Source organism: Rutidosis leptorrhynchoides, chromosome 4, assembly GCF_046630445.1.
Source record: "Rutidosis leptorrhynchoides isolate AG116_Rl617_1_P2 chromosome 4, CSIRO_AGI_Rlap_v1, whole genome shotgun sequence".
Taxonomy (NCBI): Eukaryota; Viridiplantae; Streptophyta; class Magnoliopsida; order Asterales; family Asteraceae; genus Rutidosis; species Rutidosis leptorrhynchoides.
In genome coordinates, this window is record NC_092336.1 from 39,348,179 (window position 1) to 39,358,147 (window position 9,969).

A 9,969-nucleotide genomic window follows, 5' to 3' on the forward strand; every position below is an offset into this window, starting at 1 on the left:
GTAATAAGCTCTGGGTCTTCCTGCGCTTCTGCCGTATTAATATTGAAAACTCTTCCGCGGCCTTGCCCATTAGTATTCTCCTTATTCGGGCAATCTCTATTAATGTAGCCCGGTTTTCCACATGCAAAACAAACTATGGCGGCATTATTTGTTCTTTTAATTCTGTTATACATTGGTCCGTAGACCTCACACTTCATCGCGCTATTACCGTTTTTTTTACACCTGTTGCAAAATGTTGTGCAGAACCCCGGGTGATGCTTTTCACACCTTTGGCATGGCTGTTTTTGATTTTTGTTACCATTGTTGTTGTTGAGATTGTTGTTGGGATTTTTATTGTTGTTGAAACGATTGTTGTAGTTGCTGTTGTTGTTGGGACATTTTTTGTAGTTATTGTTAGAATTGCGGTTATTATTGCGATTGTTGTTGCGGTTGTTATGATTGTTATTGTGATTGTGGTTGTGATTGTTGTTGTTGTTGTATTGGTGACCCTTGTCACTGATTTCTTCCCACTTTTTCTTGACCTGTTTCATGTTGGCCTCTTCGGCCACCTGCTCCTTAATCCTTCCCTCAATCTGGTTTACTAGTTTGTGAGCCATACGGCTTGCCTTTTATATGGAGGCAGGCTCGTGTGAACTCACATCTTTTTGAATCCTTTCTGGTAACCCTTTCACAAATGCATCGATCTTCTCTTCTTCATCTTCGAACACTCTTGGACATAATAGGCACAACTCTGTGAATCGTCATTCATACGTGGTAATGTCGAATCCTTGCATTCGTAATTCTCTAAACTCTACTTTGAGCTTATTGACCTGGTTTCTGGGGTGATATTGTTCATACATCAGGTGTTTGAATGCCGACCACGGTAGCGCGTAGGCAGTATCTTGTCCCACCTGCTCGAGATAGGTATTCCACCATGTTAACGCAGTGCCTGTGAAGGTATGCGTAACGTACTTTACTTTATCTTCTTCAGTGCACTTACTTATGGCAAACACTGATTCAACCTTCTCGGTCCACCATTTTAATCCAATTGGACCCTCGGTTTTATCGAATTCCAGAGGTTTGCAGACAATGAATTCTTTGTAGGAGCATCCTACAAGATTTCTTGTGGAATTAGTTCCACTGCTAGATCCTGAGTTATTGTTATTTTGCATCGCAGCCTGTACTACAGCTATGTTCGCTGCAAGGAAAACACGGAAGTCTTCCTCACTCATGTTCAAGTTCTGACGAGTAGTCGGTGCCATTCCCTTCAAAAATAGCCAAAAGAATTAAGTTTATCATATAGAATATTAAGAGTAGTCAATAGTATTTCGTAGCATAATATGAACTTATTTATAAAAGCTTTTTCTTCATATTAGCATTTTATAATTTTTTATTCGGGTAGTACCTACCCGTTAAGTTCATACTTAGTAGCTAATATACAATTCAACTACTACAATTCTATATGAAAAACTGATTACAATAATATTTCGCGTTCAAACTTTTTACAATATTTTACAAACTTACAATACCGCTATTTGATAAGGCTAAAAAGGAACATATATTTCATAGCATTATCCCCCAAGAAAGACAAGATTTTAGTTGCAATTGTTCCATTTTCAAGTGATATTCGTTTATATTAAATAAGTGCGAAGACAAAAGGCAGATTCGACAAATTGAAGACAAAAAGGTCCAAAAAGCTCAAAAGTACAAGATACAATTAAAAAGGTTCAAATTATTGATGAAGAACGTCTAAAAATGACAAGAGTACAAGTTACAAAACGCAAAGTACACGATATAAAATAGTACGCAAGGACGTTCGAAAATCCGGAACCGGGACATGAGTTAACTCTCAACGCTCGACGCAACGGTGTAAAAATTACGAGTCAACTATGCACAAGAATAAAATATAATATTTAAATAATTCATAATAAGAATAATATTAAATAATAAAAAGTTGTTAATTTAGCATAGTTCAGGGGTCGTAAATGAAAATTCAATTTCATATTTTGCCTATAAAAGGCGATGATTATCGATCAATTTAAAAGCATCCCTTTTTCTATCCTAAAAATCTATTATCAATATCAATATCTAAAAATCTCTATTATAATGTTAATGTAATAAGATATAACAATAATCTTAATTTTAATTTTAAATTATGATAATAATAAGATTTATGATAGAGATCGTTTGAGTGTGTAAGTCGAAATTCTGTCCGTGTAACGCTACGCTATTTTTAATCATTGTAAGTTATGTTCAACCTTTTTATATTAATGTCTCGTAGCTAAATTATTATTATGCTTATTTAAAACGAAGTAATCATGATGTTGGGCTAATTACTAAAATTGGGTAATTGGGCTTTGTACCATAATTAAGGTTTGGGCAAAAGACCGACACTTGTGGAAATTGGACTATTGACTATTAATAGATGGGGGGTATTGTCTAATTGAGTGACAACTCATTGGAGTCTATCGAACCTATCTTCAAATTAATTATCCTAATAATTAATAATGATTATGGTTGTCCTATTTAGTGACGTTCATATGGAATCTATTATAATCATTTAATTAATTATTCGGGTTGGGTAATTGATTATTCAAACTGATCAAGTGGGTAAATTAATATTCATATCTAATCAAAACAGGGGTAGATTACATACAGTGATAACTGGTGTAATTGTTGACAGAAGTGATAACTGCGTCACAGTTTAAATCCTTAATTAGTTGGAATATTTGACTTTGGGTATAAGGGTAATTTGACGAGGACACTCGTACTTTATATTTATGACCGATGGACTATTATGGATAAAAACCAGATATGTATCAAATAAACCATGACAAAGGACAATTAACCCGAGTAACAATTAATTAAAATCAAAACGTCAAACATCATGATTACGGAAGTTTAAATAAGCATAATCCTTTTATTTCATATTCTATCGCAATTTTATTTATTGTTATTTTATTTATCGTCATTTATTTATTTTACGCACTTTAATTATTGTCATTTATCTTTACGCTTAAAAATATAAAATCGACAAACCGGTCATTAAACGGTAAAAACCCCCCTTTTATAATAATATTACTACTTATATATATATATATTTACATAAATATAGTTTTATAAAAATATAGTACGTAATCACTAGCTCCCTGTGGAACGAACCGGACTTACTAAAAACTACACTACTCTACGATTAGGTACACTGCCTATAGTGTTGTAGCAAGGTTTAGGTATATCCAATCCGTAAATTAATAAAACTTGTGTCATATTTTGTAGTATTTCCTAGTAAAAATAATACTATTTCGTACCCTCACGCTACATTATCAAGTTTTTGGCGCCGCTGCCGGGGAGCGCTAAAACGCTATATTTTTAATTATAATAATATTGAAATAAAATATAATAATATAATAATATTGAAATAGAATATAATTATATAATAATATTGAAATAGAATATAATAATATAATAATATTTTAGAATCAAAATTTGATACGTAAAGTTTTAAAAAGTCGTATTTATTAAATACTTCAGGGGTATATTATGTAACTTGTAATTAATAATTTCTATCATATCGCTTTCATGTGAATAGTAAATTAATTAATTTCTTTTCATTTACTATTCATGAATAGTAAATGAATTAAAAAAAAGTTTTGAAAAAAAATAATAATTATAAAAAAATTATTAATTTGTAAAAAAAAATCGTTTTAAAAAAAAAAAAAAAAGCTAAAAAAAAAATTATTAAAAAAAAATATATTTTTTTAAGATTTTGTCTATAAAAAAAAAATGTTTTTTTTTAGTTTTATTACCTTTAGATTTTTAGACTATAGTCGCAACTTTTAGTATTAAGTTTAGTTTTGCCATAGTTATTTTTACTTCTAGAATTTTTAGGCTTTGCCGTAAAATCCCTTAAGTGCTTATTCCTTAGACTAAGTTTTAGGTGCTTTAGAATTTTACGACGCCGTATTTCGCACTACTTTCTTATTTTTATTTTTCGACGCGCAATCTATTTCTTTCTTATTTCTCGCCATTCTAGTTTTTAGGACTTAAAATTTTTTCTACTTCTTCTCTAAATTTCTTAAAATTACGAAAATTTATTTTAAGTGGTTAAATTGATAGACATCAAAATTTTCTGGTTCGTAGTAATAGTTGGATTTGTACGTGGACCGGGTTATTGGAGCCAAACAGTACTCAATTATATTGAGACCAAACGAATCCTGCCCCTCTGCTGCATCTTTTGGCTATTCAAAACGTGGGCAAAATCAGAAAAGTCTATTGATTGGATAACTTATTATAATTTTTCTTTCCTTTTAAAAACTAATAGGATATTCAGTGAATGCACCGAGTAAAACGTTCACCACCTTTCATACGTTCACCACCTATAACTCGATCAAGACATCTAGCCAATATTGTCGCCGTTGATTTTTCTTTAGAATCGTCATCCAGTCAACCAAGTACTTCAGTTCAAATTTCCGATAATCCATCTTTTGAACCCGACTTCACAATTAAGAACCCGGAGCATATTCAAGGACAATTCCAAGATCTTGAACCACTAATTATTCCTCCTGAGCCACAAACCATTAAATCAGAATCCTCTAGTGATTCGTATTCAACAAATTCAATCATGGAAAATCTAGAACCTCTAAGTATGGAAGATCGAATGAGAGCCACACGCACGGGCCAAGGTCACGCCATTATTAAGCCAGAAGTTAATGCGCCAGATTATGAAATCAAAGGACAAATTCTACACATGGTAACTAACCAATGCCAATTCAGTGGTGCACCGAATGAAGATCCTAACGAACACCTTCGTACGTTTAAAAGAATTTGTACACTATTCAAAATCCGAGAAGTGGAAGATGAGCAGATCTATCTCATGTTGTTTCCCTGGACTTTAAAGGGAGAAGCCAAAGATTGGTTAGAATCGTTACCTGAAGGGGCGATTGACACATGGGATGTTTTAGTTGAAAATTTTCTTAAACAATTCTTTCCGGCATCTAAAGCCGTGAGACTTCAAGGAGAAATTGTTACGTTCGCGCAAAAGCTAAATGAAACATTATATGAGGCGTGGACAAGATTCGGAAGGATGTTGAGAGGATGTCCTCAACACGGTTTAGACACTTACCAAATAGTACAAATATTCTACCAAGGTGTCAACGTTGCTACACGAAAAGACATCGACATAACAGCTGGTGGTTCCATTATGAAGAAAACCGCAACTGAAGCTTACAAAATTATTGATAACACAGCCTCCCACTCGCATGAGTGGCACCAAGAAAAAGATATCGTTAGATCATCTAAAGCGGCTAGAGCCGATTCTAGCCATGACTTTGATTCCGTTTCCGCAAAAATAGATGCTTTCGAAAGAAGAATGGAAAAGATGAATAAAGATATTCACGCAATACGAATCAGTTGTGAGCAATGCGGTGGACCACACTTATTGAAAGATTGTCACATTGAACCAACATTGGAACAACGAGAGAATGTTTCCTATATGAACCAAAGGCCGGGAAATAATTATCAAAATAATTATCAACCGCCAAGGTTAAACTTAAATCGAAATCAAAACATTCTTTACAATCCAAAAGGACCCGAAAATAACTGGTATAACCAACAAGGTCCGAATAACCAACCAACTCAAAACAACACTTTCAATCAACAAAGACCTGGCTTATATAAACCACAACAACAAACCGAAGAGAAAAAGTCAAATATGGAAGACGTGGTATTCAAGCTAGTTGAATCTCAAACACAATTTATTGAAACTCAAACCCAAACGAACGAGAGATTTGATCAGTCATTAAGAACTCAACAAGCTTCCATTTTGAATCTAGAAAAACACGTAGGTACTCTTGCTAGCATGATGAGTGAGAGGGAACAAGGAAAGCTACCGAGTAATACTGAAGTAAATCCTCGGAATGAGAATGTTAATATGGTTTCAACGAATTCTGAAAAACCAGCACCAGAAGATGGGAAGGTTTTAGATGAGAGTAACAATGAAGAAGTTACACCACCACCACCCGAGTATGTAAAGCCAGTGGTGGCACCATACAAACCACCCATCCCGTTTCCAAGAAAAGGAGTTGAGTATGAGCAAGTGATAGGTAATAAAGATTGTGATACCTCTGGAAAGAAGAAGAAGAAAAAGAATAAGAAAGTGCAAGAAAAAAAAGCCGTAAATATAAACCCGGTGAAGACATTTCCACCAAAACCTCCACCTAGGGTAGGTGATCCGGGTGAATTTATTGTTCCTTGTCTACTTAGTGATTGTGTCATGTATGATACACTAGCAGATTTAGGTGCAAGTGTAAGTGTTATGCCTCTTTTCTTATATAAGAGATTAGGTGTAGGTAAGTTAAGTTCAACGGATATGAGTGTTCGACTCTTTGATCAAACCATTAAGCACCCAGTTGGAATTGCTGACAACCTACCCGTTCAAGTAGGTAATTTAACCTTTCTAGTCGAATTTATTGTCATTGACATAGAAGAGGACCCAAACATTCCTCTAATTTTAGGTCGGCCATTCTTAGCGTCCACCAAGGCGTTATTTGATGTAGGAAATGGAAGAATGACACTTAAAACTGGTGACAAATCGATCACCTTTATGATTCGAAAGTCTAAATCTCCACCAGCCAAAACCGTTGAACCAGTAAAAACAATTGGTAAGAACCATGTGCTTTTACCAACTCCAACGGTAATACTTAGCAATAATGAAACGCCTAAGTGTGGGGAAAATGAAGTAACACCTAATGATGACATGATAACAAAGAACCCCGTTGTTGATACGAAATTAAATGATCCCGTTATTAATAGTTCAATAAAGAAACTTATTAAACGGATTCGCGATGCTAGAACCAAGGGGAACTTTAAGTTATGTAACCGGTTAGTATCCAATCTATCACCTAAAGAAAAGGAGAAACTAGTTGAAATTGTGGATATTACACAGGAATCCGACCAATGGCTTAAAGAAAAAGTCACAGATATGCAAGTTGATTATGGACCAAGAGAAATTGACGATGAAGCTAATCACAATTTCGACACCACAGCTACCTAAGTGTGGGGAGATTCAAATGTTCTAAAAGGAAAATGTTGTCGAGAGTTAATTGTTCTGTTCTCGTGTAGTTTCGAGAATGGAATCCGATTGGTCTTTTTCGCTAGCAGACACTAAAGAACTAGTTTTCTCCCTCCATTCTGAATCTTTTTATTTAGTAGGTTTTATATAAAATTAATATGCTTTTTAAATTTATGTTTTGAATGATTTTAAAAACAAAAATTTACTTTATTTCATTAAGTTTAAAAAATGATTTCTAAAATTCGTCGTGAGTTAAAGACTAGGTCGTTGAGCCGAAATTGCTTTACCCGAGGGCGGGGCGACAAATTTTGTTATCATTTAATTTTATTGATCTAAAGTATGCAAAAAAAATATTATATTAATTTTTGAACGTGGGGTTATATACCAAACTTCAAAAATATGTATATATGTTTGTATTTTATGTTATGTACACAACAGGGTAAAATAGCGCACTTTCAAAGACTGTCATTAAGTTCAACAAAAAGCTACTAATTTTGATGACAAGACGCAAAATATCAAATGTGATGTAAAATAATATGCTTACAAACTGGGTATTTTTAATCACTTTTCTACACTAATCACCCTCATGAATTTATAATTATATTCTGATTTCATGCAAATGAGGGCATTGCATGATCTCAAGTGTGGGGAAGGGTTATAAATTCTCTCGGGTTTACACTTAGTTTATTTGCCAAATTTTGTGAAAATTTGAAAAAATTTTCAATTAAATGAACTCAAAATCATGTTTATACATATTTATGAACTATGAAAACTAGGTGATAATATCGAAATTATCGTTACCTCGAAAAGGACATAAATTGAGAAACACCCTAAAACGCTTGAATTCATTTAAAATGAAATAGAAGAAAATAAAAAGGCAAAGAAAGAAACTAAGTGTGGGAAGAATGTACCAAGTTATTCAATTTAAAACATATATCACATATTTTTGTACAAGATTATTGCAGGTACTTTTGCTTTGGACGATACTAATCAGTTTTACCCGATTTACTGTAATACATTTGAAAGAAAGATGGATCTACACGATGAATCAATTCCATCATTAAAAGGAAGTAAAGTCTTCCGAAAAAGACACGCGCTTCTTGATTTAGGTCATGAAGTTGTCGTCCAGACCAGCTGTAGGTTGACGAAAAATCTAGAAAAGTCATCACTAAAATCAGCAGGAAATCTACGGACCTCAGCATCAAACAGGGTCGCCAAGTGGTCAGATTTATCCTAACCATGAGAAGGATTTATCTCGTACAATGGGGAGGCACCGTGCAAATTAGCTTGATAAGACTAATGAATCAGATCCCCAGAAAAGGATAATCTCCTTAAAGATTAAAAATCAGCTTTTAAGACTGATAATACTCAATCCTAGAGATTGACCTTAAAGATTGAGAATTCAAACTCATGGAATTCGATGATATCTAAACTCGAGCATGAACGAGAAAATATTTTGATCAAAAATACAAACCGATTTGTTTTCTGAAAAACCATTTTCAATGCGTTCATTACCATTGAACGTAAAATCCTAAGAAATTCACCTGGAATTCATTAGGTCACCTGAACCAAATCGGGTGTCAACCGTAAGAACGGTGGTTGCATAGCATGGTCGGAGACAGGACCTTGTGCCAGACCGAAAAATTATAGGATGATCTTTAATATCGCTCCTACCAAGGATAGTTCTAGCATCCGACACGTTAATAAGACCATAATCATCTGCATGTCACGGGACATTGCCTTAACAGTTTCTTGTTCATCGCTTTCCTTTACAACCGGACGGTAGTTTACAGAAAGGTAATATACGGAACAAATAAACTGGATGTGTGCTTTCCGATACCGGGATAGCAGTGGATTACACGAACCTAAAAGTTTTAGCCAAAATATTGATCCACAAATATATTTTGCAACACCGATGATGGATCAAATCAGAAAACTTATCTAGGGTAAAAGCTAGAATGAATTTTCAAAAGATCAAATGTTTTCATAAAGATCCAATTTCCTTAATGGATCTAAATTTTTATAGTCATGTGGGACTGTAAACCATATCGTTACTACCATTGTTTATACCGCCATATCAAAATCACTGATGTACAAAGTGTGAAGAATAAAGAAGTGATTCTAGTATTTCAAGACTATATTGCTTGAGGACAAGCAACGCTCAAGTGTGGGGATATTGATAAGGCTAAAAAGGAACATATATTTCATAGCATTATCCCCCAAGAAAGACAAGATTTTAGTTGCAATTGTTCCATTTTCAAGTGATATTTGTTTATATTAAATAAGTGCGAAGACAAAAGGCAGATTCGACAAATTGAAGACAAAAAGGTCCAAAAAGCTCAAAAGTACAAGATACAATTAAAAAGATTCAAATTATTGATGAAGAACGTCTAAAAATGACAAGAGTACAAGTTACAAAACGCAAAGTACACGATATAAAATAGTACGCAAGGACGTTCGAAAATCCGGAACCGGGACATGAGTCAACTCTCAACGCTCGACGCAACGGTGTAAAAATTACGAGTCAACTATGCACAAGAATAAAATATAATATTTAAATAATTCATAATAAGAATAATATTAAATAATAAAAAGTTGTTAATTTAGCATAGTTCAGGGGTCGTAAATGAAAATTCAATTTCATATTTTGCCTATAAAAGGCGATGATTATCGATCAATTTAAAAGCATCCCTTTTTCTATCCTAAAAATCTATTATCAATATCAATATCTAAAAATCTCTATCATAATGTTAATGTAATAAGATATAACAATAATCTTAATTTTAATTTTAAATTATGATAATAATAAGATTTATGATAGAGATCGTTTGAGTGTGTAAGTCGAAATTCTGTCCGTGTAACGCTACGCTATTTTTAATCATTGTAAGTTATGTTCAACCTTTTTATATTAATGTCTCGTA